We start from the raw sequence: 20,514 nt of genomic DNA on the forward strand, positions 1-20,514 counted from the left end.
CCCAGGAAGGACAGGGAGGGGGGTCAGGCACGGAGCACCCAGCCTTCCCGGGATGAAAGCAGGAAGGTTGTGGCGCGAGCCTCCCTCCCCCTCCAAGGCCAGCCTCGCTCTGCCTTCCTTCCGACTTCAGGTTTGCTGCCGGAACGCACACGGGTGCCATCAAAGCCACCCCATCCGGCCGCCCAGGAGAGACCCCGGAGCAGAGGAACCCCAGCAGCGGGGGTTGGGGGGGCGGGACACGGGGCTAGCCCCCCACGGAGGCTGCGAGCCGCGAGCACAGAGCGCCACCACTCACGGGACTGACCTTTTCCGTGTCACATCAGATTTTCCGTTTGCCAGCAAACCAAACAAAACCGGCACGCCGCCTTCCCCACCCACCACAGCGCGTAACCCGTCAGAATTCACGGCAGGCGGCCGGGAGTCCAGACGCGGGTGCTGTCATTGAGAAGCCTGCACAGCGTCCAGATGCCGGGAGGGTCTGGGTGACGGACTCCAGGCTCCCGGCAGAGGGAAAACAAGACAGGGCGCATCCCTCCCACCCCGCCCAACAGGAACTGACTGCTTATCAGAGGGAAGCAGGGAGAATCCCAGAATCCGGGTCCGAGGAGGCGGCTTCAGGGACGGGAGCAAACTCAGTTTAAAGAGGCGCGGCCACAGCAGCCCCCGCGAGCCCCCTGGGGCCATGTTCCCGCGATTCTGTTATTAGAGCAACCCAATCCGGCAGAGGCCACGCCGGAGTGCGATGCGGGGTCCAGGCGGCCCCCCAGCAGCCTGACTCCGGGACACACACCTGAGTGTCTAGACACCCCCCCCCTGCCCCCGTCATTTCTGTCCCCGAGGCTGGGTCCGCGTTCAGCCTTGAGAGCCGTTTCTGATAACCTGTGAGTCAGATGGGCCGCTCGGCGCTCTCTGTTTAAAGATCACACAGGCTTCCTCTCACACACCCAGCAAAGCCTCGGCTTCTAAAAACTGGATGTTAAACCTTCCCTTCGGGCCTCACTTTCCGTCTACACGGGAGGTGCTCTGCCGACAAGGGGGTGCTTTTTCCATCCTCGCTGCCGCCGCTGCACACGGGGCAGAGGTAACGGGAGAGAATGCACCCCCCTCCCCCTGGGAGGGGCGCCCACAGTTAACTTCATCAGTTCCCTCCTGAGCGCCGGCCTTGTTGGGAGACAGGGAGGAGGCGATGGGAAATGTCGACCCACTGGGCAGTGGCCTTCAAATCCTGCCTGAACCAGCTCCGCAGAGGGACTGTCCCCAGCAGACCCTGCTGGCAGGATCGCCCCCCGCCCCCCACCCCAACTCAGCCTGCCCGAGACTCTCCTGCACCATCTGCTCGGAAAGTCGTGGTTACGAGACCAAACATTCCCCCCACACACACACTGAACTGCACCGTCAGGTGAGGGAGGATGAGGCAGGGAGCCCTGTGCCCCCGCGGCCCCAGGTGGGGTGCACGTGCCTGCCTCTAACCCCCCTCCCCTCAGAGCGAGCGCGGTCCTGGAAGGCAGACTGTCCTCGCAGAGTAGCAATGACATGAGAAAACGCACAGCACAGACAGCTGTACCCGAGCACCAGGAGGAGAGCCCCGCTACTCACACGGCCTGGAGGGGTCCCTGGGCCCCAAACTCAGCCTCCCCCCACTGCCTCTCCCTGCACCCCAGCTGCTCGGAGGAGACAAGCAGCCACGTGACCAGGACAGAGCTCCTGCCGGATCAGAGGTGAGAGGTGACAGCGAGAGCGGAATATTACCTTTCAGGAAGAAAATGCAAGTGGGGGACGTGATGGACGCTGTTAGAGCCGCTGGGAGCCCCACGCCGCGGGAGCCAGGCCGCCCCCCGGGCCCCTGGAGGTCCTCCGCTGCCGCGCTCCCCATGCCCACGGCCTCAGGGCGCCGCCCATGCTGGAGCGGGAGGGCACCTCGAAGCCCCAAGGTCCCCGGGATGGACTGACGGACAGCCAGCGGAGGATGGGAGAGCCTGGAGCAGGGATGGAGGAGGAAGGGCCCAGAGGAAGGGGTGGGGAGGAGGAGGGAGGGAGGGAAGAGGGAGAATTGATTCTGTCTCCTCCACTGGGACCACTGCGCTAAGTTGCCATGGAGAAGGGGGAGCCGCTGGCACCGCCTGAGGCGGGCGGAGGAGCCATATGCCAGGGGAAGGCGGCAGAAGAGCTGGTCCCCACCCTCAGTGCCGCTTCCCCCAGACCAGGCCTCCGGGCCACAAGGCCAGGCTGGGAGGGGGGCCGGCCTGACCCACGGGGCGAAGAGCAGCTCCCTGCCCCGGGAGGGGAGTGGGCAGGAACCCCAGGGCTGTGCCCCTGGCTGGGATGCTCCCGCCATCGCCTCCTGGAGGCGGGCCTGAGACCAGAGCCCCTCCCGGAGGCCGGCAAGCAGCTGGGGCCCCCTCCGTGTCCGGGAGGCAGGCATCTCGGACCTCCACCTGCCTCCCCACTTCTGACCATCAGTGTGGCCAAACCCTGAGTCCGAATTCCCCATGAGGTTCAGCCACACCTGCCACCCTCGGGAGTGCGGGGTGTCCACCCACACGAGGGGTTCATGCTCAGAGCCGCCCATGCAGGGTGTGGGGGAGGATGGCGTGAGCTCTCCGGGCCATACCCGGTCCCCCAGGTGGAGGGCGCCCCCAGGCTGCTATGGGCCAGGACTCCGGGCAGTCCCACCTGCCTGCAGCGGCTTCTATCCAGCGCCAGCGGCAGGACTGGGCCAGGACTGGGCCGTGCCACCAGGCCCCGCCCACATGCCAAGCAGGGCGGGGGGGGGGGGGAAAGGGGGGGGAATGGCTGGGAAGAGACCCAGTGGCCTGGGTTGGGGCCTCCGTTTCTCCTCTCACAGGGGCAGGTCGGATCACATCTCTGCACCCCCACTGCTCATCTGGGGTAAACCCACCGTCTCCCAGCCGGCACCCGGGCACGGACATTGAAACAGCCGGGCACAGGAAGAGACGGGGACAGGAAGGGACAGGGACGGACAGGCATGGATGTGGACACGCTGTCTCCCTCAGGACGGAGCACAGTGGACAGCACCTCCCAGCTCCCGCCCCTCCTTGCTGGCTCACCCAGCACCAGGGCAGAGGCTCGGGGCCTGAAGCTGGCGGCCGCCCTGACCGAATCCCGTCTCCCACGGCCTTGGGAACACCGTCACCACAGCCCTCTCCCCCGCTCCCCTCGACATTTCACGGCAAAAACGCGCAGACACGTGGCCAACGTGAAAACACTGTAAGGACCATCCCTCCGCGCTCGCCTGGACGGCACGCTTCCTCTTGCGTTCTCCGTGTGGCAAACTCCGGACACGAAACCTGCCATGTGGTACAGCCGCGAGGCTGCGCACCCGGCACCTCTACCTGGTTCCAGAGCGTGTTCATCACCCCAGGAACCCCGCCCCGTGAGCAGCCACTCCCACACCACACCCCGCCCCCTCCGACAACCATCCATCTGTCCGTCTCTGTGGACTTGCCGCCTCTGGACACTTCCTGTCGATGGGATCCCACAGCGCGTGGCCTGTGTGTCTGGCTTCTCTCTCTCAGCGTCCTGCACCTGAGGCTCATGCACACGGTAGCAGGAGCCAGTGCTTCCTCCCTTCTCGTGGCTAAAGCATGTTCCATCGTGTGGACAGGCCACGTGCACTCGCCGCTGATGGACATGGGGGTTGTTTCCACCTTTTCGCTCTCACCCTCTCACTTTTAAAATATATTTTATTGATCTTTTACAGAGAGGAAGGGAGAGGGATAGAGAGTTAGAAACATCGATGGGAGAGAAACATCGATCAGCTGCCTCCTGCACACCTCCTACTGGGGATGTGCCTGCAACCAAGGTACATGCCCTTGACCGGAATCGAACCTGGGACCCTTGAGTCTGTAGGCCAATGCTCTATCCACTGAGCCAAACCAGACAGGGCTCACTCTCTCACATTTAAAATGAGTGTCTCAGCCCGGCCGGCGTGGCTCGGTGGCTGAGGGTTGACCTATGAACCAAGGAGGTCACAGTTCGATTCCCGGTCAGGGCATAAGGCCGGGTTGCGGGCTCCGAGCAATGATTCTCTCTCCTCATTGATGTTTCTGTCTCCCTCTCCCTTCCTCTCTGAAGTCAATAAAAATATAGTTTTAAAAACAACAATAAATAAAATGGGTGTTTCAGAGCACGGTGATGTTTCCCAGAGCCCCTCCCTCCGAAGGGATTTGGTCTCAAAGGTGCAGATCCCAGAGGCCCCAAACGAAATGTGAACCCCAGTTCTGCCTTTTCCCTAAAGCATCACTCCCCACGGGGTACCCGAGCACAGGAGGGCTCCAGAAGGAGGCAGAGGTCCCGGAGTGCGTGTGTGGCCAACTACTGGGCCTCGGTCCCCTTGGTCCTCAGAGGCAGCCCACTGGCCGCCAGACACGTGTGCATGCCACCCCCACGTCCACGCTCTGACACCCACCCGACCTGTGTCCTCGCGCCGGCTGACACTCACTGGCTGCATGACGAGCCAGTCGTTTCCAACTCTCTGAGCCTCGGCTTGTTCATCTGTAAAATGGGGCAACAGTCTCAACCTCGTGGGGCAGCTCTAGAGAGAGGACCAACGCTACCCAACAGAACTTTCTGCGAGGACGGACGTTTCTACACCTGCTCTGTCCAGCGCGGCCACTGCTCACCCCACGTGGCCATGGAGCACCTGAAATGGGACTGGTGTGGCTGGGAAACCCAATGACTAACTCTATTTCACTTTAATTTAAAAGTTAACAGTCGTATGGGGTTAGTGGTAATTGACCCGGACAGAGCAGCTCTGAGGACTGGATGAGACGGGAAAGTAGGATGCAGGGCCCCGGCCACGTACCAAGCCCCTCGGTCCTCTTCCCTCCCCCTTTCCTCTCCCAACTTACCCCACGGTGTCCACGTGGTGGAGCAGCCTGGCCTCCAGGCCCCTTTCTAAAAGGACAGAGGGCAGGGGGTCGGGCTCTCGGGGGACAAAGCCAGCTCCAGCTGTGGAGTGGGCTCAGAGGACGCCATAATGACGGGGTCCTCAAACCACTGACCGCTCCTCCCGCCCCGACCGGCCCCAGACACCCGTTCTAGAACCCCATCTCTTGCCGTTTCCCCCAGCAACTCGTGAGGTCGCCCCTGGAATGTCTGGGCGGGAGCTGTAGGGTTGGAACAGACCCTCCCCACCTTTCTAAAGTGGCAGCTGGGCCCGGCGTGGCTCAGTGGTTGAGTGTCGACCTATGAACCAGGAGGTCACAGTTCGATTCCCGGTCAGGACACATGCCCAGTGTGGGGCGTGCAGGAGGTGGCCGACTGATGATTCTCCCTCTCTCCCTCTCTCTTCCTCTCTGAAATCAATAAAAATATGTTTAAAAAATAAATAAAGTGGCAGCAGGGATGGGGGTGTGGGTCGTGCAGAGGGCCATTGGGCCCAGGCTGGGTTGTGGGAGGCGCTCAGGGCGACCTTCACACACACACACACACACACACACACACACACACACACACGCACACACATGCACACACACATGCACACGCTCGCAGCTGCTGGGGCTCCGGCAGAGGGTCTGCGCTGGAGCCGGGACCAGGGTAGGCCCACCCTCTCTCTGCAGGTGCACAGGGAGGCGCGGTGGAGGAGCACAGGCAGCAGACACAGGTGGGCTGAAACCGGCCCGACCCCGCCTGGCCTGCTGGGGCCCCTGGAAGCGACTCTGGGACAGGCCCAGGTGGGGGAGGTGGGGACGCCTCGGCACCCAACCCCCGGCCAGGGCGGGCCAGGGCCCAGGGACGGCTTCGTGCTTCCAGGCAGCTGTGTGGCTTCCGAGCACGAATGGCAGGAACCGAATCCTGGCCCAGCCACCCCCCAACCCCCAAGTCACGCCACCACCCGCCCGAGTGGCAGAGGGAGAAGTGACATCTGTGACCTCCGGGGAGTGGCAGCCGAGGCCTCCAGAAAAACTGACACCCGACCACAGAGAACCGCCCCGTCGGGCTCTGAGCTGAAGAACAGGTGGGGGCACCCCCCGCGGGAGCTGCGCCCCAGCCTCCGACCCGCCCCAGCCTGCAACGCTCTTCCTAGTTTCCTGTGGCCCCTGCCTCCCTCCACGGGGCGGCCGGAGGGATCCCTCGCACACCCACAAGGTGTCCTGCCTTGCTCGGCTCGGAGCCCCAAGGAGGCCTGGTCGCACCCACTCAGAGTGAAGGCCCGGAAGCCTGCCCCGCCTGCCTGGGCATCTGTCCCCGTGTCCCCTCTGCCCGGAGGCACCTCCCCTTCCCGCAGCCTTCCTCCCCGCCCTGACCTAAGGCTTAACCCCAGCCCTGCCCTCCCAGACCCTCCTCATCCTCTCACGACCCTGAGCCCGAGACGCTGTGTGCTCTTCTCTCCCCTCTGTGTTTTTTATTTTAAAAACTGGGGTACAGCACACACAACAGCCAACGTGCCACCTTGGCCATGTGTAAGGGCACCATCTGGAGGTGTTGAGTACTTTCACGCTGTTATGCAACCCCAGCCAGCGCAGGCGAGGGCACCCGCCCCTGTCCAGGCGGCTTCCTCTTCCCAAACGGCGGCTCTGCCCGGTCAGACAGGAGCCCCACAGCCCCCGCGCCCGCCCCTGTTTCCCGCCTCTGCGACCTGCCCTCCAGGATCCTCGTGGGAGTGGAATCACACAGTGTCTGTCTCTCTGTGTTTGGCTTAACTCACGCGGCCTGATGTCTTCCGGGTTCATCCACGATGCGGCACGTTTTTATTGGGTTGTGTTTTTGTAAGTGTCTCTCCCACGGGAATGGGGTTCTGTGCGGGCAGGGGTCTGGTTGGTGCTATTCACTGCTGTATCCCCAGGGCCCGGGAGAGTTCCTGGCACCCAGCAGGCACTGAAAGCCATCTTTTGAATGAATGAATGAGGAAGGAAGGAAGGAATGAACTCATGAATGAAGACTCTGTAGAGGTTAGTATCCCAGAGTCTGGGCCTGCACCTCCCCACAACTCCCAGAGATGGTGGTGATGGTCCCCCAAAGCTTTAGAAGCCTGCCCTCGAGTCCCAGGCCCACCGCCCAGAGGGGTGACCACACTCAGCCCCCCACTTGGTGGTGGACGTCCCCCCCAAGACGTGGCACATCCATGGAAGGATTATCACATGGACACAGAGTCCCCAGCAGTGACGTAGCAGCGTGCCCCGGAGCCTCCGGGTGGCCCAGCACAGGGCGTGGCCGGATGGACAGCCGGGGCGACCCAGGGCTCTGCCTGCGGAGTGGGGAGACCAGCACCCAGCAGGCGGGGTGGGTCCAGGGGCGGCCCCTGCTCAAGCGGGCCCACAACCTTGGCGGTCCCCTGCCTTTCACCTCTCCACATCCTGCCTGGCTATTTATAGCCTCCTCCTCTCCGAAGCTCATTTACTCATGTTTCTGGGCCAGATGCGCTTGGAAAATCAACGTGAGGCGGACCCTCGTCACACATAGCGAGCATGAAGGGGCGCCAGCACCCCAGCCCAGCCACCCCACCCGAGTCAGGGGCACTCGGGGCCACTGAGAGTCTCAGGGGCCGCACCCCTGCCACACTGGGGTGCCCCAGGGCAGGAGGCGTCCCCGGAGAGGGCAGAAACCCAGCCAGACCTCCGCTGGGGTGCCGGAAGACTGGAAGACGTGACCCCAGAAGAGCCCAGATCACCCCAGGGCCCCTCCCGGAGCCGGGAAAACAGGTTGGGGCAGTGGGAGGACAGCTGCACCTTTAAGTAGTGTGGCCTATAGATACAAAAACCATTTGCTTGTCGGAGCTGTTTGCGAGTTTGGTTATTTTTAGGGTGAACCCAGTTGCCTCCTCTTGGAACCGGATGAAGTCCAAGAGGCACGTAGTCCGTTTTCCCAGACTGGGCCTGGTCCCGTGTCCCCGTGTCCCTGGGAATGAGAGCTCGTGCGTGAGATCCAGGCTCGTGGGCAGCAGAGCCCCCCCAGAGCGCCCCCAGGGGCCACGGCAGGTCTGCTGGCTTCTCTAAGCTGCTGCTGACATCACGGTGGCCACCCCCCTGGGTCCAGAAAGAGCCCCCCGCCCCCACCCGGCTCCCCGCGCTGCCTCCCCGCGCTGCCTCCCCGGGCTGCCTCTGCCCATGCCAGGCCCGGCTAATGGGACGCTCTGGCTGACATATTTCTAGAACGAGCGGCAATTAGAGCCGACGTTCGCTTCCCCTCCCCCTCCCCCAAACAGGAATAAATCAGTTCTACCAATTTCCCAGCTAATGATTTCCTCCATTAAATTAAAAAGAAGAAAATGTTTTTTTAAATGGATTACCAGCCCTGTGCTTTCAAAGACCATGTGACCTGTCAGCTCCTCTAGCGTCCTGATACATCAACGTCTCTTAGTTAATGAATAAATAAAAAGTCACAGGCTAAGAGCCGCTCCCCCCGACCCCCGCCCCTGTGGGTCTGGCACAAGGTGCATGAGGGTCAGCTCCGGGTCGGCTATGGGAAGCCAGCCTGATGGGGCCAGAGGTGGCCTGAGAGTCAGTGTGTGAGAGCCATTCCACAGATGAGAAAATCGAGGCTGAGGTGGGACGCACCTAAGCACGCAGCCCAGGACCCACGGGTGACCTGTGTCGAAGAGGACTGAATGGGACGGGCCTGGATGGGAAGGGAAGGCGTCCCACCTGGAGAAATGCAAACCGCTGAAGCCAGGTGGGCAGCCCAGCCTCTGGGCACAGGGACGGCCGAGGCCCTGCCACCAGGACCTGGGCTCCTCTCCCCTTTTGTTGCCGTGCAGCTCCGGGGACGGGGACGGCCTGCAGGGCTAACACCCCGTGTTTCTAACATGTCCACCCCTCCCCCCCATTGGCAAACACAGTCACACGTTTAAGAGACATATTTCTAAAAGCGTAACCATTTCAAGCGTATTTTCTAGCTTTTCTGTAGTAAAAGGCCAAAAGGAGGTGAACTTGAGACGTGTCTAGCAATCAGTGTTTAACGGCTGAAATGAGTTAATGTGACCCTCCCACATGGCTAAGGTTTTTTCCTTTCAATAAGCGTTACCGCCCAGAAACTTGCATTTTAAAAGACGGCCGACATGAGAGTTTTCGAAGAAGACCAGGTACTTGTATTTTAAAAAATAATAAAATAAAAATAAACTTAAAAAATAATCAAATGTCCACCCCGCTGCCCGGCTGTTGTGGGCCAGTTGTCGAGCATCAACCTATGAACCGGAGATGCTGGTTCGATTCCCGGTCAGGGCACCTGCCTGGGATGCAGGCTCGATCCCCAGTGGGGGGTGTGCAGGAGGCTCTCTCATCAATGATGTTTCTCTCTCTCTCTCCCTCTCCCTTCCTCTCTGAAACCAATAAAATCATATTTTCTTAAAAAAATTTTTAATGTCCACCCCCAACAGCAGGGAGGAACCTTGAAAGCATGATGCTGAGAGAAGGCAGGCACAGAAGGACCCATGTCGTGTGAGTCCACTCACATGAGGTCCCCAGAACAGGCAAATCCAGAGACAGAAAGAAGAGGTTCCCAGAGACGGGGGAGGGGCAATGGGAAGTTGTTATTAATGGGAACGGGGGGAGCGGGGGAGTCCACTCTCAGAAACGCTATTTGAGCTCCAGGAAGGGCTGACAACATCACAGTGACTTGTGGGACGCTTTCCGTCGGATCCCAGACACACTTGGGTTCCTAAAGGGCAGCTCAGGGGCTCGCGGGCCCCACGTGCAGGAACACCAGGGGCCTTTGCACCTGCTGTGCCTTCTGCCTGGAAGGCATTTCCCCAGGTGTCACGTGACTTGCTTCCTCCGGTTACGTTCCTCTGACCATCCCACAGTCAGGAACATGCAGGGAGGGTCCCTGGGGCCAGGTAGGGAGGCCCTGTGTATTCATGGTAAGCCAGCACCTGCCTGCCGTTCTGGGCTGCAGAGAGGCAGCTCGTGGGAGGGCAGACAGATCCCGGCTCCATCATTATCAGCGCAGGCGGGGGGGGGGGGGGGGGGGCGGGGGAGCGGGAGGGCTGGGCAAGTCCCCTCACCCCTCCAAGCCCCAGTTCTCTCCTACAAAATGGGGGTGACATAGGCTCTTTTGAGGATGGTCTGAGATGAGGAACGTACGGGGTTAGCGTATGGCTGGGACATGGTCAAAGCGGCCAAATGGTAACGAATGTACTTAATCGTCTCCCAAATACGCAGGCACATTCCTTCAAAGAGGATCCGCGGTCAGTGATCCCCGGGGCTCCCGAAGGATGGACAGGCAGCTCCAATCACCGCCCAGGCCCCAAGGTCCCGGGAGGAGGCAGGGGATGGGCCTGCAGGATCACGAAAGGGAATTAACTGAGTTCATCCTTTTTGTCCCTAATTTGCATATGAGGAAACTGAAGCACAGAGAGGTAGGTGACTTGCTCCAGGTCACACAGCCCCGAGGGGACTCAAACCTTGGTCCTGTGGCTCCGGGGTCTCAGTGTTTCATAAAGTGTCTCAACAGAAATGAGGAAGGAAGGAAGGAAGGAAGGGAGGAAGGGAGGGAGGGGGTCGGGCACTGGGAAGGGCAGATCACCAGCTTTCGCAGCTCCAACATCTGGATGACGTGAGCCTCTGGAAGCTGGGGGGAGGGTCTCGGAGCAGGGCCCTGGGGAAGCCCACAGTTGGATCCCCCCGGTTCCTCTCAAAAGCCTCTCTGTCAGGCCCAAGATCTCAGTTCCGCTCAGCACAGCTGTGCTGGTCAGCACCCGCGTTTGCAGTTAACTCCCGCAGAGTCAGAACCGGGCTGGGGTGCAGGAAGGGGTACAACACCTTCCCAGGGGACACCTGGAGGCCACACCCACCCGGGGCCAGACCTGGGGGGCCCTGCACACTGGCGGGGATTCTGTGTGACGGCTAAAGAGCTAGTGACGCCCGCCCTAGCCGGTTTGGCTCAGTGGATAGAGCGTTGACCTGCAGACCGAAGGGTCCGGGGTTCGATTCCCGTCAAGGGCATGTACCTCGGTTGCAGGTTCCTGCCTGGCCCAGGCCCTGGGTTGGGCTCATCAGGAGGCAACCAATCCATGTGTTTCTCTCACATCAAATTCTTCTGTCTGTCTTTCCCTCTCTCTTCCACTCTCTCTAAAAATCAATGGAAAAATATCATCTGGTGAGGATTAAAAAAAAAAAAGAGTAAGCGACTCCCTCTCGAGGACCACCATCTCTCTGTACACGAGCATCTGAAGAAAATCTACAAAGCTCCTAATTAAGGACTCTCTGAGACCACTGCCACACTGATTTCTAACCGGCTGTCTGCCTCCACGCCAGGCTCCGCGGGCAGACAGGGGGAGCATTTTAAAATGCAAATGCAGCCCGGCAGGCGTGGCTCCGTGTGGAGCATCGACCTACGAACCAGGAGGTCACGGTTCCGTTCCCAGACAGGATACGATCCCCAGTGTGAGGTGTGCAGGAGGCAGCCCATCAATGATTCTCATCGCTGATGTTTCGCTCTCGCTCTCGCTCTCACTCTGCCTTCCTCTCTGAAATCAATACAAACGTTTTTTTAAAGAAGATAGCTGGTGGGTGTCCACAGAGAACTGGACACTTGCTGGAGGTGAAAGGAAGCCCAGCTTTGGGGTCAGCGTGTTCTGTGAGCGGAGAAACGGTTTCCTTTATTCCCCACCCAGAACGGAAGGACCTGGGCCTGCAGGCATTTATGGGGCTCCTGGCTCTGAGCTTCTCAGTCTATGCAGCGCCCGAACTTGAGAGCCGTGTTGGACTTCTCACTCACACAATTCTTTTTTTTTTTTTCTGTTTTGTTCATCCTCGCCGAGGATATTTTTCCATTGATTTTAGAGCAGAAGGGAGAGAAAGAGAGAGAGAGAGAGAGAGAGAGAGAGAGAGAGAGAGAGAGAGAGATCAACCTGAGAGAGACACATCCATCAGTTGCCTCCCCCATACGCCCCACCTGGTGGGGCTGGGGGTTGAACCTGCACCCAGGTTCAGTGCCCTTGACCGGGAATCGAACCCTGGACCCTTCAGTCCGTGGGCCAACACTCTAACCCAGCCGTGGGCAAACTACGGCCCACGGGCTGGATCCGGCTGTTCTATCTGGTTCTCTTGCTCTCCCCTCCGCTCCTTTACTTTGAATTTATATTAGTTCACACAAACACTCCATCCATGCTTTTGTTCCGGCCCTCCAGTCCAGTTTAAGAACCCATTGTGGCCCTCGAGTCAAAAAGTTTGCCCACCCCTGTTCTAACCACTGAGATACACAGGTTAGAGGGTGATTTACACAATTCTTTTTTTTTAAATATATATTTTTATTGATTTCTGAGAGGAAGGGAGAGGGAGAGAGGGATAGAAACATCAATGGTGAGAGAGAATCATCAATTGGCGCCTCCTGCACACCCCACACTGGGGGGACTGAGCCCACAACCCCGGCATGTGCCCTGACCTGGAATCGAACCGTGACCTCCTGGTTCATAGGTCGATGCTCACCCACTGAGCCACATAAGCCGGGCAATCATTTCCCCGAAGGTGCCATCAGGGCCACGCACTCTCCCCTTTTAGTTATCAACACACACCACAGACACATGCGCACACGACAATGCTTATGTGGCCAGGTTACCTCCTGTGGTTCACTTGAGCAAACGCTGCTCATCTTTCATCGCACAACACGTTCCCGTCACATCTTTTTCGGGTGCTGGAGTTCACAGCACCAGCGTTGGGGCGAGGAGGGGAAGCAGCTGAGAACGATACAGCCACCCCTTTCGCAGCCTGCTGATTCGGGGGCTTGGAGCGGGAACCCGGGTCATGGGCTAAGCCCCTTGGAAGTCAGTTATCTCTACTGCAGGCCCCGACACCGCCCCTGGCCAAGCTTGCTGGACAAGGTCACCCCTCTGGTGACCAGGGAACCAGGCAAGTCAGAAGCCTGCCAGGCACTGCCATCCAGCAGCTCCCAGTCTCTCGTCCCGATTTCACAGGCTCAGAAACAAAGAACACCCTCAGGTACTCAACACAGCGAGACACGGTGATGCCGCCGCCAGCGGCCCCTCCGCCCCCTGCCTCCGACCTGCCCTCCGCACGAAGGCGAGGAAGCCTTTTCTAAGACGCACCTCACAGCCCTGACATCGCTCTGATTAAAGGCCCCTCATGCTCTCCCCCGCCCCCGGCTCTCAAAACGTCATCCACGCTCCTTCACAGGCGCACACGGCACCCCCAACCTGGCTCCTGGCCTGGGCTCAGCCTGTCCTCCCAGCTCAGCCCCTAACCTGGCAGACAGGATCCTCCTGCCTCTGTGCCTTTGCACAGGCTGTTCCCCACGCCCGGAAGGCCCCTCCCCTTTAATCCCATCCCCACCTCTCCTCTGAGTCAACTGAGCCTTCTACAGGGTCCAGCCTAGGAGACGTCCGTCCCCCTCCCCATCCCCCGGGGCTTGGCACGTGCCTTGGGCACCGCAACTGCCTACTGATTCTGTCCCCTCCGGGACCAACGAGATCCTGAGAGCGGGGCCCGCTGCTCGGAGCCCACGCTGGGGGCTGAGTGACGACCCCCACACGGGCCACCTGCTCGAGGAGCCGAGGTTCCCTTTGTGCCTGCAGCCCTAAAGCCTAAGTCCGAGGGGCTGGCGGAGTTCCCACAGCACAGCTGCCGCTCCCACCGCAGACAGCAGGCGCCCGGGCATCGCTCATGCAGGCAGTACGAGTGTCTCTCTCCCCGCACGGCCGTGCACGCTCCAGCTCCTGGCCTTTGTTAATGAGGCCGCGGGAGGGACCACAGGAACACGCTTCCCGCGACACCAGGTGACGGTGATGGCACAGCGACAAGATGATTCACAGGGAGGTTCTCGCCAGCTCACTGACTTCTATCCTTTTCCTCGAAACGGGTCCTCGCTCAGCGCCAGCCCCAGGTGTCCGCTCCCGCCTGGGAGGAGGCAGTCAGGGGCGGGAAGGGGTGAGAGGGAAGGGAGTAAGTAAAGCAGGCAAGGAGAAGGTTCCGGAAGGCAGGGCTCCCTCCCTGCCGCTCCAGCCTAAACAAGGGCCACTCTGCAGCCCGCCTTGCTGAGCAGTGAGGACCAGGGACCCGCAGGTAAATAAAGCTGCGCTTTTGACAGGGGTGGATCCCGGCAGCGCGGGAGCAGAACAAGGAGACAGGCGTGGACACAGCTGCCTTCAGGCTGAGGCCTGGGCACCCCACAATCACCCTGGCCCAGCCCTTGTCTGCAGCCCCCTCTGCAGCAGAAGCCTGGCCTGGGGAGGCTGGGGGCTGAGGATGCTGGACTGGGGCCATGGTGTCGGCACGGCACGCTGTCCCTCTGCGCAGCTGTCCCCAGGACTCCTGCTGGGGCCACGGGGGTCCCCTTTAGAAGCTGCTCACAGGGCAACGGGGGAGTCACTCCCAGCATCCCGCCCCTTGTAAGGTCCGATGGCTCAGCTTCCTCCGTCCTCCTCTCTCCGCAGCCCCTGCTCAGCCAGCCGCCCCCAGGCATGGTGCGTGGCGAGGAAATCTGTCCTTCTGCACTCAGCATGGCTGGGCAGACTTTTTAAGGCCACGCGCCCGTCCACACCCTCTCCGGTGCTGCCCGCCAGCCCGCCTGCTGCCCCTGGGGCTTCTCAATCGTGTCTATATTTATCCCTGAAGCCGTACGGATCATGGCGAGGCCAGAAATAGCCTTGGAGACATTTCACGTGAGGATGACGGACAGGCCCCCAGCGCCTGGCAGGCCTCACCCCTGCACCTGCCGCCTGGCAGTGGGTAACGGGGAACAGCTGGATGGGGCTGGGAAGGCGCCGGAGCCAGATGGGAACAACATAATCCCTCTCCCCCCACTGGGCGCGGCCTCTGCAGTGATGCAGCTGACAAGTCCAGGACATGTGTGCCAGCTGCTGGCTGCGGGGACGCTGAGGGGACATGGTCGCCTGAGGGCGTCGGCGTGCTAACCAGCTGGGAAACAGAGCAGAGACTCAAAGGGAGCGGGCACGAGGGTTCCCCGATTCCGGGCACACGCTCACACAAAGCAGGTCACTGGCACCAAGGCTGAGCACCTGGGGGAGGTGCAGGCACGGCAGAGTGCACACTCGGTCTCCGCTTACCCGGCCACTTCCCACCTCCTGGAAGGACGGACGACCCGGAGGTCACCTGGCTGGTCAGGGACCTTGGGGACTGGGTGCCGCTCCCGCTCCTCAGTGGCCTGGACGGGAGCTCACCGTCTGGGACGGGGCAGACAATTAGAGCACCTAGTGTGTTCGTAGAGGGAGGCACAGGGGGCAGCTGGAGCCAGGAGAAGATTTCACAGAAAATGGGCCACTTCTGTTGGGCTTTGAAGGATGTGTAGGAGTTTACCAGGAGAGAAGGGGGGAAAGCTCTGGACACTGTCTCCAGGAACCAAAGGGACTGTTCTGGGCAGACTTACGGCTCAAAGTGTGAGGAGGAACCGAGCAATGAGATGACCCAGGGAACACTAATGGGCTGGGCTGTTCATTAGACAAGGCAGACATGGGGGCAGAGGGAGCTGAAGGGGGGGGAGACCTGCCAGTGGGCAGAGCTCCAGAGGAGCCCCGCCCAACCACCTGGCTAAGACAGCACCGGCCCCTTGAGGCCTCACAGAGCTCCCCCCTGCCAAGCCCAGAGTGCGAGTGTGCGAGCTGGGCACCGTCGAGACACGTGTGCGAACCCCAACAAGTGCCCAGAACAGGGACCACAAACAAGGGCAGAGACACACAGCTCCCAGCACCTGGATGAAAACCGGGGACGCTCTCAGGGCGAGTGCGCCCCCTAAGCCAACACGCAAGCCCAGGGAGTGGGCACGGAGGCTCCTGAGAAGGGAGACAGATGGCCTGGGGTTCCCCGAGGCGCGAGGGAGGCCCTGAGTTTGTCAAGAAGGGAGGGCCCACCTCCTACTCGGAGGCTCCAGTCATCAGAAAAAGAACTGTGGGAGAAACCAAGATGGCGGCATAAGGTACACCTGTACGTGCTGCCTCTCACAACCACACCAAAACTACAACTAAAAGACAAAACGTCTATCACCCAGAACCACGGGAAAGCTGGCTGAGTGGAAGTTCTACAACTAGAAGGAAAAAGAAAAGAGCATTGGGACGTGCACAAGCGCGGAAAAGCTGAGATACGCAGGCGCGCGAATTGGGCTGGCGGTTGGCAACTGGGTGCGCTGTTTCTTTCAACCCGAAGGGAGACACAGCTCCCCATTACTCTGAACTCCAGTTTCCGGAGAGACTCTGGGGACCCAGACCCCTATGGGGAGAAGCTGGACTGTCTGCCATCGGGTCGGAAAGTGAGGGTGGCTTTCTTGTAGAGCTGCGTGCAGGAATCATTATTTATTGTGCTGGGGCGCGGGGCGCGGGGACTTGGAAATGCGGAGACGCAGAGACGGCTGACTGGCAGCCATCGCTGTTTGCCATGCCCTAGTGACTCCCTGAGACCCTGCCCCATGCAATTTACAAACCCACCCAAACTGTGCACACTGGCTTTTGCATATAAATGGCCTGCCCTATCGCAGCTTAACCTAACAAACTGCAGCTCTGGTCAGACCAGGAGAAATCTGCAGACCTCGCTGTAGCTCCTGCTGGGTGACCTCAGACAGTAGCTGACCTGCACCCCATTGGAGATCTAGAAGCCAGTGTACCTAGTGGTCAGTGTGAGACACCAGATTTCAACTCCTCACATCCATAAGTGACACATTCAAGAGGCAGACTCAGTGAGCACCAAAGCCCCACTGAAACAAGTCCTGCCCCATAAGGGTGTCTCCAGCACAGCAGTTCTTCCATTATAGACACAGCGGGTCCTCACAGCCAACTGGCCTGGAGGTCAATTCCTCCCAGTGTACCAACAGCAATCAAGGCTTAACTACACCAAGACTTTGCACTCAGCCCACAAAGGAGTGTACCAAGAGTGTCCACCTCAGGTGATTGGGGAGGCTGAGCCACTGGTCACCTACCACAGAAAACCACTCCATCAACACAGGGAAGCAGCCAGAATGCCGAGACAAAGAAACATGTCACGCATGAAAGAAATGGTGGAAAGCAAACTACTGGACATAGAATTCAAAATCACATTTATAAGGTTACTCAAGAATCTGCTAAAAACCTATGAGGAACTTAGTGAGACCTTTAAAGATCTTAATGAGAATGCCAAAACAATGAAAAAGGACCAGTCAGAAATTAAGCATACACTGTCTGAAATAAAGAATATACGGAAATTCAACGGTAGATCAAAGGACCCCAAGAATCAAACCAAAGATCTGAAATATGAGGAAACAAAAAACACCCAACCAGAAAAACAAAAAGAAAAAAGAAGCCAAAAATATGAAGATAGTGTAAGGAGCCTCTGGGACAACTTTAAGCGTACCAACATCCGAATTATTGGGGTGCCAGAAGAACAGAGAGAGCAAAATATTGAAAACCTATCAGAAGAAATAATGACAGAAAACTTTCCCTACCTGGTGAAAGAAATAGACTTACAAGTTCATGAAGCACACAGAACCCCATACAAGAAGAATCCAAAGAGGACCACACCAAGACACATCATAATTAAAATGCCAAGGGCAAAAGACAAAGAGAGAATCTTGAAAGCAGCAAGACAAAAACAGTTACCTACAAGGTACCCATACGACTATCAGCTGATTTCTCAACAGAAACTATGCATGCCAGAAGGGAATGGCAAGAAATATTCAAAGTGATGAACAGCAAGAACCTACACAACCAAGATTACTCTACCCAGCAAAGCTATCATTTAGAATTGAAGATCAGATAAAGAGCTTCACAGATAAGAAAAAGCTAAAGGAGTTCATCACCACCAAACCAGTATTATATGAAATGCTGAAAGGTATTCTTTAAGAAGAGGAGGAAGAAGAAAAAGGTAAAGATAAAAATTATGAACAACAAAATGACAACAAATGCATACCTATCAACAAGTGAATCTAAAAATCAAGTGAATAAAAAATCTGATGAACAGAATAAACTGATGAATATAACAGAATCAGGGGCATAGAAAGGGAGTGGACTGACAATTCTTGGGGGAAAGGGGTGTGAGGAGTGTGGGAAGAGATTGGACAAAAATCTTACACCTATGGATGAAGACAGTGGTGGGGGGTAAGGGCATGGGGTGGGGTGGGGAATCAGGTGGAGGGGAGCTATGGGGGAAAAAAAAAAGGAACATATGTAATAATCTGAACAATAAAGATTTATTTTTTTTAAATATATTTTATTGATATTTTACAGAGAGGAAGGGAGAGGGATAGAGAGCTAGAAACATCGATGAGAGAGAAACATCGATCAGCTGCCTCCTGCACACCTCCCACTGAGGATGTGCCCGCAACCAAGGTACATGCCCTTGATTGGAATCGAACCCGGGACCTTCAGTCCGCAGGCCGACGCTCTATCCACTGAGCCAAACCGGTTTCGGCAAGATTTATTTTTTTAAAAAAAGAAAAAGAACTGTGGCCGGGAGAGGTCAGCAGGGGCCGGGGCACCGCAGGGGACCAGCTCCACGCAGGACGGCCCCTCAGCGTGTATGCGGCCCCAGGATGGCTGCAGGATGTAGCCTGCGCTTCATCACAGATCCGAACCCAGAGGGGACCGCCGGCTGCTCTCCCCTGGGCCCAGCGCCTGAGGAGAAAGTCGGGCTTCAGCAGGGGAAGGAGGGCCCCACAGACAAGGGGCTGGGATGGAAAGTGTGTGTCAGCGGCTGCTGTGGTCTGAAGTCCTGCCCGAACCACCAGCGCTTCCTCCCCGGGAGACAGTGACCTTGAGGAGGCAGTGACCTTGAGGAGGCCTCAGCGGAGACAATGGCAGGAAACGCCCCTCCCTTCAAGGGCTGGGGAGTCAGGAAGGAAGTGACCCCTCTGAGCCTCGGACCCTCCCCACGGCAAAGCTAGATGCTCTGCTCACCCACCCACGCAGAAAGCAACCATCTCCGACTGTGGGAGCCGGCCTGAGGGCAGAGGCTTGCCCCGCGGGAACCCCTCTTTGAGGCAGACCCTCTCTGCGATGGCCATGCCTCTCACAGAGTGACTGCGGGCAGCTGGGCAGAGCTGAGAAAGGAACCCCAGCATCCGGCCCTGCACCCCCACCTCACTGCAGGAAGGAAGGGCTCTGAGCTGCATTAGAGCAAGAACCCCCTAAAAATAAACCCGCTCCTTCTGCCCTGCAGAGGCAATGGGAGAATCCCACTCTCAGCCTCTCTCCGCTGCGTGAGTCTCGCCATCGGGGGCCCTGCACGGCCCCCACCTCCTAGGAGGAGCTCAGAGGCATTTCGGGGTGACCCTGACTTCCCCACTGGGGCCCGCCGTGTTCCGGGGCTGGGCAGAGGTGAGAAGAGGGAAGCCGGGACTCTGGAACAGCCCTAGGCCAAGCGCAGAGGTGAGAGGTGGGGAGAGCCCTGGGCCCACCCCAGGTCTCGCCGGTGGGGACTTCCGTCTGTTAGGTCCACAGCTGCGTCCCAGCTCCTGGAACCCTCCCGGCAGGTACTGAGGAGTCCATGAACACCTGCTGGATAAGCGCGTGCAGCTGAGGAATGCTGGGGAGGACCCCTCCGTGCCCCAGGAAGATGGGCTGCGAGGCCGCCCTTGGTGCCCCCCAGGCCCCAGATCCCCGGAGGCAGCTGCGAGGGAGATAAGAACCCTCCTCCACAGAAGAGGGAGGCAGGAGGAGGGCCCTCGGAGCACCGTGCTGACACCGGGGCTTGGGCCAGGGCTCAGGCCGTGGGCAGAGAAGTGCTCACTGCCCAGCAGGTGACCTCTGAGGGGCAAAGGCTCGGTGCCCAGCCAGCCGCCCCCACACCACCCCTCTCCGCCAAGACACCACCTTGGAGACTAGATTAAAACAAAACGCAGCCGAAACCGGTTTGGCTCAGTGGATAGAGCGTCGGCCTGCGGACTGAAGGGTCCCGGGTTCGATTCCGGTCAAGGGCATGTACCTTGGTTGCGGGCACATCTCCAGTGGGAGGTGTGCAGGAGGCAGCTGATCGATGTTTCTCTCTCATCGATGTTTCTAGCTCTCTATCCCTCTCCCTTCCTCTCTGTAAAATGTCAATAAAATATATTAAAAAAAAAAAACATGCAAAGTACAAGGCAGCCCGTCCCTCCTTAGCACCCGAGGCCTTTTTGCGGCAACTGAAGAGAATGAGCCATCAGAGATGAAGACAGCCCTCCGCGCCAGCAGGAAACAAGGCGGTGAGCAGGGCGGAGAGGCCCACCGGACCCACCTGGAGCCGGACCACCAGGAAGGCTGGGCCTGCCCCCCATCCCCACGGGGAAGTCCGGGCTGGGTCAGTAAACCAGGCCACGCGCATCTGCGTCTAGTTCTGGGGGCCAGTCCCCAGCCCGGCACTGACCCGCCTGTGACCCCGAGCCAGGTCCTTGGCATCTCTGAGCCTCAGCTTCCTTGTGTGAAACGGGACTGTCATGGCTCCTGCCCGGGGTGCTGTGCGCTCAGCCCAGCCAGCGTGGCCCCACCCCCGTCTCGGCGCCCTGCTGGTTCGTTTCCCAGGTGGATCCCCCTCCTGGGTCCCCAAAGCGCAATCTAGCCGGTCAGCACACAGGGAGAAGGTTCCTCGTAGTTTAGAAAGAAAAGTATCACCCTCGCTGCTCTACCCGCCCAAGGCCCTGGGT

General features: G+C 59.0%; 1 protein-coding gene across 8 annotated transcripts in view; it reads right to left on the reverse strand.

The window, feature by feature from the left end:
- The window catches only part of PITPNM2 (phosphatidylinositol transfer protein membrane associated 2), a 100,072-nt gene that overhangs the window by 50,455 nt on the left and 29,103 nt on the right, over window positions 1-20,514 (reverse strand). The window contains exon 1 of one of the 8 annotated variants that reach the window (XM_080650501.1): window positions 1,750-1,917. The exons of 6 other annotated variants lie outside the window; for them this stretch is intronic. The gene's annotated coding sequence lies outside the window, so the exon portion shown is untranslated. Of the gene's footprint in view, window positions 1-304; window positions 373-1,749; window positions 1,918-20,514 lie in introns of those variants that run through there. One more of the 8 variants, XM_080650500.1, reaches the window with a different exon arrangement.

Source organism: Plecotus auritus (assembly GCF_963455305.1).
Source record: "Plecotus auritus genome assembly, chromosome: 13".
Lineage (NCBI taxonomy): Eukaryota > Metazoa > Chordata > Mammalia > Chiroptera > Vespertilionidae > Plecotus > Plecotus auritus.